We start from the raw sequence: 8,970 nt of genomic DNA, 5'->3' as shown, positions 1-8,970 counted from the left end.
ACTAGAGCTACACTAAAGCCCGTCGAGCGCGACGGTGGAGCTACCATTGACCTTGAGCGTGACCACGTGACACCACGTGACAACATGACGTCACAGCAGAGGAGAGATGGGCTGCCGGCTCGCACGGTCGGCCGCGGCGGTGGAGGCTCCACATCAGAGGCGCGGCGGCTGACCACGTGACAACATGACGTCACAGCAGAGGAGACATGGGCTGCCGGCTCGCGCGGTCGGCCGCGGCGGTGGAGGCTCCACATCAGAGGCGCTGCGGCTGACCACGTGACGCTACAGCAGCGGTATAAAGCTGAGCTTGCCTCGCTCTCCGGGAACTTACGAGGCGGCCAGGTGTTGGGATGCCGCCTAGAAGCAGGGCTGATTTGAACGAGAAGCGAAAGCTTCAGCGTGCCACAGAGACCGATGAAGAGCGGGATGAACGTCTGGCCAAGCGGCGTGCTCAATATGCGGCTCGGCGACAACGTTCTACAACAACTGAAGAACAAAGCGAGGAACTTTACCAAGCCTAGCCATCAATATGCTTCGCATCTGACTAGGCTTAACCTTAGCTAGGCCTCAGCCATTTTTTATTTTCCTTGACATGTATTGCCCTAAATCATTTCCTTCACATTTAATGTTAATTAGAAGCATTGATTAACGCGGCCTTTTCAATGCGGTTTCCATTACACAGGGTAAAAATGGAGTCGACAAGATGTTGGGAATACTGAGGGATGAACTGGTGCGCACCATGCAGTTGATTGGTAAGGTGCCTAAATAAAAACATTTTCTTTCTTTGATCCATGCCGCCATGTAAAGCTGCCCCAAAAGAGCCGTTTAAGACGAGTCTCTGCTAGAGACTGTCATCATTCCGCTTATTCAAGCAGTGGTCTCGAACGCAGTTCAATAGCCGCAAGGAATACACTTACATCGCACCAAAGATTAACTAAATGATTCTTACAACTATTACAGTCGCTGCGGTGGCTCATTGGTTATGACCCTCGGCTGCTGACCCGAAAGACGTGGGTGCGATCCCGGCCGTCGCGGTCGAATTTCGATGGAGGCGAAATACTGCAGGCCCGTGTCCTGTGCGATGTCAATGCACACTAAAGAACCCCACGTGGTCGAAGTTTCTGGAGCCCTTTACTACGGCGTCCCTCATAGTCTGAGCCGCTTTTGGGCGCTAATTCCTCATAAATCATAAATATTACTACTATTACTGGAACAAGAAAATCAAAAATTCATTGAAATTCCTCTTCTCTGTCGCCATGTCTTCGGTATTTCCCGCATAACTACAGCAACCAACTCTTTATACACAATTATTTTCCAACATGATGCAGTTCACGACGTTTGCAAAGGACGTGTGGTAAGACATGCTCTTTCCTCGAAATAATATTTCAATAAAACCAGCCTGCAGCCATCGAATATATTACCTGAGATCGATCTCCCATCCCCACTCTGTGGAGAGAGGAACAATGCGCACCCATATTTTGTGCCTTATTCCCAACCTAACACCAAACCGAACCTGACGCGGCGGTCATGTAACTAAGGTCATAATGTACGATAGATGTTTATGCGGGAAAACTGAGCCCTTCTTTGGGCAAGCGCATTACAGACCAAGACTCTCCTGTTACAGCCCATGACTTAAAGTGCATTAGTTTTTTTTTTTAGAGAAAGGTCCAAAATAAATTATTTCAACTTTTTGTTGCCCTCATGCATGAAAACATGCAAGCCTACTTACAGTGCACTATACATCGCTGCTCTTATCCAGTCAAAGTTTACTCGTAAAATTTAGTGTAAACGGGGACTGTTAGAACTTATTCGCATACGCGCCCGCCCAACATTCTGTACCGATGCCAGTTTTACCCCCTTGTATCAAGGACATGGGTATTCTTAGCCATGTATCAAGGACATGGGTATTCTTAGCCATACGTAATTCACGCCCCTCATGCAACTTATCGTCATTTTTTGACGTGCATGGCCGTGATAGACATCTTAGCGCATAGTATCGTTATACGCAAGTTCGACTGCAGCTAACAAACGTGCAAAATCTAGTGATTTTTTTATTGACGCAGTGGCTTGTTTCAGTAAAGAATATTACGGCATTGACGAGTTATAAGCTTTCCTTAATAGTTTCGGGATTGTGAAACGAAGCATCAAGTGAGAGTATTTTCCGAACGAGAGCTTTTGAAAAATTTCAATTCATTGTTTTAGCAGACAGTGTGTTAACCCCATGTCAGAACTCAGAGATTTTGCCTTTTTTACAAAAACTTTCGTCTTTTTCGTCTAGGCTGCCCCGATTACAATGATCTCGAAGAACGCTACGTTGTTCGTGGGGCCTACAATGCAGGGCCACTGCCAACAAATCCTCGCTACACTGGAAAGTCCAAAACCGTTCATTCAGAGAAGTTTCGGAAGAGATATCACTCACAAAGAAAATGCTGAATAACATCAAATATTTTCTCATTCCTCCCATGTTTACATTTCATTGAGCAGGTCATTCCTTCTTAACTTGCCAGCGTTCTGCGCTGCCGTAAGTTACGCTCATAAAGCAAGCAGTTAATTTATTATGAGTTTCAATATTTCGGGAATTTAAGACATCTTTGATGTTTACTGGAGTTTGAATTGTATTTGTGATCTCGGCTAGTAGTTCAGGCCTGTGCTTCACGAGACTTAATAAACAATTCTACGCCTCCTTTTCGGTTTCAGTGCGTTAGGCTGAACACCATGGTTCTTTGCAGGGCCATACGATCATAAATGTCATAAATTTCAATTTGTTCTTTTAGAGGGCACCCTACATTAAGAGAATTACGTGCTCACTCATCATTTTATCTAATTATAAATACTGCAGCCCCTCATGAGGCTATCACAAAAGTGAAGAAAATCACAAGAAACACAAGGCTTGGCCGAAACAAAATACCGTACAAAATGTCGTCCTATAAGAAATTCAATACACTCGATATAAAGTGACAAACACAAAACTGTATAACAGCGGACAACGCGGCTGAAATAAGCTAGCACTTGTAGCAACATTCATTGGCAGTGAACTAATGATGCCTAGAACGTATAACCGTTCTATTTAGGAAGAACAACAAAAGCCTTCCCAGCAATTCTGGACAAAAGCATCTGTGAGCGGGAAACCATCTATTAACGCAATTTTTTTTCATAGAATCAAAGATTCCGCTATAACAATCAGTATATCCGCAGATCGCCTGACGACAGTCTGACATTTTTTTTATTGCTTTTTTTCTGTCGTCAAAAGCGTTTCCCATTGGTTTTTTATGGAAGCCTTAACTTTTCGATGCGACCGACAAATTTTTTCAAAGAATGATTTTGCTACATAACAGAAGAATGAACCATTGCCTTCAATATTTCCACAAGGTTATCTTCCAGTCCTGCAATTCTCAAATTTTTTATCCCAGAATGATGAACATGCTCCCTGTTAAGGCCTAAGACTTGTTCTAGAAAGAGGCCATCGTTTTCTTCGAGGGCATGTTTTGCTGCAGCCATGGCGAGGGTGACAGGAGCGCTGTTCAAAAGAGAGACCACGTCGGTGTATACCGTGCACTCGTCCCTGTTCACTTGAACATGGCGAAGGCTTTTCACAAAACTACTGGAGGACGATGTAAAAGACACGAAGTCAGCCACCTTTCCCAAAAAGACACATCAACTCACAGGAAAATCTTGCAAGAAAATTCATCGTCATCTTTTCGGCTGACAAAAGTCGGCAAGAATAGGAACTCCGGTCAAATAACTCTTAGGGAACAAGCTTACGAAAATTTAAAAATGGATCCAATTTCTCTGCTTCACACTAAAACAAACAGACTTCTGGGCGAAATGTATGTATGTATGTAAATTCCTGTATGTATGTATGTATGTATGTATGTATGTATGTATGTATGTATGTATGTATGTATGTATGTATGTATGTATGTATGTATGTATGTATGTATGTATGTATGTATGTATGTATGTATGTATGTATGTATGTATGTATGTATGTATGTATGTGTGTGTGTATGTATGTATGTATGTATGTATGTATGTATGTATGTAAATTCCTGTATGTATGTATGTATGTATGTATGTATGTATGTATGTATGTATGTATGTATGTATGTATGTAAATTCCTGTATGTATGCATGTATGTATGTATGTTTGTATGTATGTATGTATGTATGTATGTATGTATGTATGAATGTATGTATGTATGTATGTATGCATGCATGCATGTATGCATGTATGTATGTATGTATGTATGTATGTATGTATGTATGTATGTATGTATGTATGTATGTATGTATGTATGTATGTATGTATGTATGTATGTATGTTTCTCAGTTCCCGGTATCAAAGAGCTTCAATTTGCGCCTAATCTGCAGAAATCGCTCTGCACAAGACTTTTACGAACATCTACAGATATGCAAACCTCGTGCCTTTAGCCAACTGATCGTCGACTTCACCATCTCACTGCTTCGGATGCTCTGAAAACATCTCAACCAAGCCTTTCTCCACTGAGAGGTAGCAGCACATTTATACACGCACATAACGCAAGCAATTTCCTCGAAATACCTTCGCCCCGTACAAACGAGCACATACGAGCGCATGGCGTCCTTCGACGTGGTCGCGCTTTTCACTCGCGTTTCTGTCCCATTCGACGCCAGTGCAGCGAAAGAGAGCCACCTCACCTCCTCACCTCCCCACCTCCCCCCCCCCCCCCCCCCCTTGAGGCAAAAGATGACGCTAGCTCCAGGCCAAGCCTGAACACTCAAGAACTCTGCCGGCTTTTGGGGCCTGCCTGAATAGCACGTTCTTCATTCTCAGAGAGTAATCCTACCCGAAAGCGAGTGCCACTCCCATGGGCGACACCGTTTCAGACACTGCTGCCAACCTGTCTATGGAGGTCAATGAGCCAAGGTTGTACATTCCTTTCTGCAAGAGGCCCGTGTACTGTGCGATGTCAGTGCACGTTGAAGAACCCCAGGTGGTCGAAATTTTCGGAGCCCTCCACTACGGCGTCTCTCATAGCCTTAGTCGCTTTGGGACGTTAAACCCCATAAACCAACCAACCTTCCTGCAAGAACCTCAAGTGTTTTTGCAAAAACATGAAGAGCAAAACCTAATGATTGCTTACGCGTTCTAAAAAAGTCGGACGTGAATAACTTAGTAAAGCAGAAAATTGAGCTAGTTGATAACAATCGATCTAAAAATGGCGCACAGAAAAGCACGTAAAAATACAAGGAGAACGGACAGGACAGGAGCGCACTAGCAGCTGATGCGTGGTCGAAAAAATTGCTCTGGCTCGGTGAGTGTGCGCCAGGAAATTCAGCACGTGTCAACAAATTAAAAACAAAAATAAAAACGAAACGTAGCTGTACGATAGACGTGTGGAGTAAATCCAGAGGATATATATATATATATATATATATATATATATATATATATATATATATATATATATATATATATAGCAAAACAAGATAAACGTACTTGGTTGCTAGTTTAAATAAGATGCGAAATTGAGAAACGCTTCTTTTAAGTAAACGTTTATTTTGAGTCGACGTTTCGGACAGAGCCTGTCCCTTTTCAAGACTGAAGTTACATGGTTCTTGCTTCTCTTCTTAAAGGGTCTTCATCTGTACAGGTGTTCGACACATGAGCCAAAACAAGCCGACGATGCAGAAGGAAGAACGGCTCAGGGAAGAGAAAAAAAGAAAAAATTAACAAAAAATACACAAACGTTTAAGTGGACAACATTTGAGTGCATCTCAAATCTATGCTGTGCGTCGGCCACTGTTTGTCTCTATACACTTTGCTAGCTGTCCGCTTAGTTAGGACACAGTTCTCTGTCCATTCTCCCCTCCCGCTATTCTTTTTTTTCTCCCCTTTCTCCTTTTTGTTTTCTTTTCTCCCCGCGACCGCATACGTGGGTGGCGGGCGACGACATTTACCCTCCCCGCTCCCTGTCCTGTATGTGTATTTTTTGTTAATTTTTCCTTTTTTTCTCTTCCCTGAGCCGAATAACCTAACCTACATCAGCGGTAACTCAGGACGTGCTACGTCCGCCGCTTAAGAACGTGGGTGGCGCTGGTGAACACTCCCAAGGCTAGGTTATTTGTAAACATAAATACCCCTCGAAACCAGAAGGTTTGACAGCCGTCGCCGTAGCTCAGCGGTAGAGCACCGGACGCGTAATTCGGAGGTCGTGGGTTCGGATCCCACTGGCGGCATGTGGTTGTTTTTTCTTCTGCTTTTCTAATCAATTAGCTTTAAGCGATAACATATTTAGTAATATAAATTGATCAACACCACAAAATAAATAAATTAAATTAAAAATCCCCTGTGCCCCTTGGTTTCTGTGGCTGTTGGCTTCTCTCATATTTATAACGAGCCCCTCATTGCCCTTTCCTCGTCAGCTTAATTGCTTAACGAGGGCCTCGGTTCTGGCAGCCTTGATGCCTTAGGAAGCATAAGAGGGTTCTCACGCAGCTTCCACCCTCTCCGTTCGATGACGTTCTACGTCACATCAGCGGTAACTCAGGACGTGCTACGTCCGCCGCTTAAGAACGTGGGTGGCGCTGGTGAACACTCCCAAGGTTAGGTTATTTGTAAACATAAATACCCCTCGAAAGCAGAAGGTTTGACAGCCGTCGCCGTAGCTCAGCGGTAGAGCACCGGACGGGTAATTCGGAGGTCGTGAGTTCGAATCCCACCGGCGGCATGTGGTTGTTTTTCCTTCTGCTTTTCTAATCAATTAGCTTTAAGCGATAGCATATTCAGTAATATAAATTGATCAACACCACAAAATAAATAAATAAAATTAAAAATCCCCTGTGCCCCTTGGTTTCTGCGGCTGTTGGCTTCTCTCATATTTATAACGAGCCCCTCATTGCCCTTTCCTCGTCAGCTATATATATATATATATATATATATATATATATATATATATATATATATATATATATATATCATTTGAAAAGAAAATGCCATTCAGTCTAAGCTTTTGGACAGTATACTTGCAAGATGCACGTTGATCATTTGTCTCGGTTCTCCACTTTTGTATTGCATGCGTTGATTTGGTTTGTTATTTGTATCATCGGTCAAATTTATTCACTTGTTTCAGCAGGTAAGCAGTGATGCTGAAAAACAACTTTTGCAAGGTATATGTGCTTTTGACGAATGGTTGAATATCAACCGCGTTGAGCTTAATTTAGAAAGGCGCAGGTTACGTATGTCGCATGCGAGGGCAACGACCTGAGCTTTCCTTATCTCCTAGCCTCCTGGGATAAGTAGCGCTTGCAGACGAGGACAATGAAGGAAAAACGACACACACTCAGCGCAATTGTGTGCGTCGTTTTTCCGTGACTGGGTCGACTCGAGACACTGCTGAGTCCAAACCTATACTAACATTCTTAACCAATCTTTAGGGGCTTATTTTCTTCAGCACGAACGCCAATTGTTTTGTAAATTTGCCTCGCAATACTATCGGCGCTCCTCAATAGCGTACTCTCGCTTCGACTGTAGATCTGATTTGTAGATCTAGAGAATCTGTCTCGATTACAACCATGCCACAGCATCAGTCTGAAGGTAGCTGTACATGCAAGTAAATAAACAAAATAAAGTATCTGTGTCTTGAATCCTCAGAAAAAATTACTTAAACATAAAATCAACCTCTTGATGTTCTTCGTAAGCTTCTATTGCTGCGAACACCACATTCTGTGTTGTTGTTCTAGTTGTCCTCAAACTAATGGCGCGTACCTACTGCGCGGGATTGGCCAAGGCACAGGCGGCGACTGACAGGTGCTCAAAATGTTAAACAATGAAATAAATGACAAATATATATATATTGTAATGTGGAAACTCGCACAATTATTGTGGTCGGGCACAGTCCTTGTCCCAGCAGTGCTGCTCAGCAGGCCGGCGTTCGCAAGCGCGCACCCGAGCTTCGTCAGCTTCGTCTTCTGTCTTCTTCTGTCATCTTCCTCTCCTTCGGCAGCGCTAGCCGCTGAGGCAGCAAACCCCAATTCTCTTTATTACAATATATATATATATATATATTTAAGTAAACAAGGGAAGGGGAATGAGGAGCTCGTTATAAATATGACAGAAGCCAACAGCCACAGAAACCAAGGGGCACAGGGGATTTGTTATTTATTTATTTATTTATTTTGTGGTGTTGATCAATTTAGAATACTACTGAATATGTTATCGCTTAAACCAAATTGATTAGAAAAGCAGAAGAAAAAACAACCACATGCCGCCGGTAGGATCCAAACCCACGACCTCCGAATCGGTCGTCGGTAACATATTCAGTAGTATTCTAAAGCGATAACATATTCAGTAGTATTCTAAATTGATCAACACCACAAAATAAATAAATAAATAAATAAAAAATCCCCTGTGCCCCTTGGTTTCTGTGGCTGTTGGCTTCTGTCATATATATATATATATATATATATATATATATATATATATATATATATATATATATATATATATATATATATATATATATATATATATATATTGTGAAGAAGAAGATGGACCCCTTCGCTGGACGCCGATGAAGAAGAAGCGGTGGTTTCGTCAGCGGTGAGAATGGAATCAATGAGCTGTACGGTGCCGAGGCATTCGGCACGACGCAGGGAAACGGAAAAGGAGAACGGATTAGAAATCCAGAGCGCGGTGAGGCCAGCTGATATAGAAAGTACGGCATAAGGCAGGGGAAGACATTTGCGGTTTATAAAGATGGGCGAGGGTGTGAAAAGGACATCGGCACTGCGGGGAAAATCACAAGCGGTGGGCACAAGGACGAAAGAGCACGCAGGGAGGTCAATATCTTCGGCAACGACGACTTTCGGAGAAGGAACGTTCGGCAACGGTACGTCAAGCGCAAAAAACTCCAGTTCGGCACGAGCACAGTTGATCACCGCATTATTTCGCGACAGAAAATCCCAGCCCAAGATAAGATCATGAGAGCA

At 43.0% G+C, this 8,970-nt stretch overlaps 1 non-coding gene across 1 annotated transcript; it reads left to right on the top strand.

Annotated features, from left to right (window-relative positions):
- The first annotated feature begins 6,638 nt into the window (after window positions 1-6,638).
- TRNAT-GGU (transfer RNA threonine (anticodon GGU)) lies at window positions 6,639-6,710 on the top strand. The gene has a single exon. It is a non-coding gene; the product is annotated as a tRNA-Thr (tRNA).
- The last annotated feature ends 2,260 nt before the right edge of the window (window positions 6,711-8,970 follow it).

Source organism: Amblyomma mixtum, chromosome 4 (genome assembly GCF_055824585.1).
Source record: "Amblyomma mixtum isolate Tamu chromosome 4, ASM5582458v1, whole genome shotgun sequence".
NCBI lineage: Eukaryota > Metazoa > Arthropoda > Arachnida > Ixodida > Ixodidae > Amblyomma > Amblyomma mixtum.
This window is presented reverse-complemented; position numbering and strand designations above follow the sequence as displayed.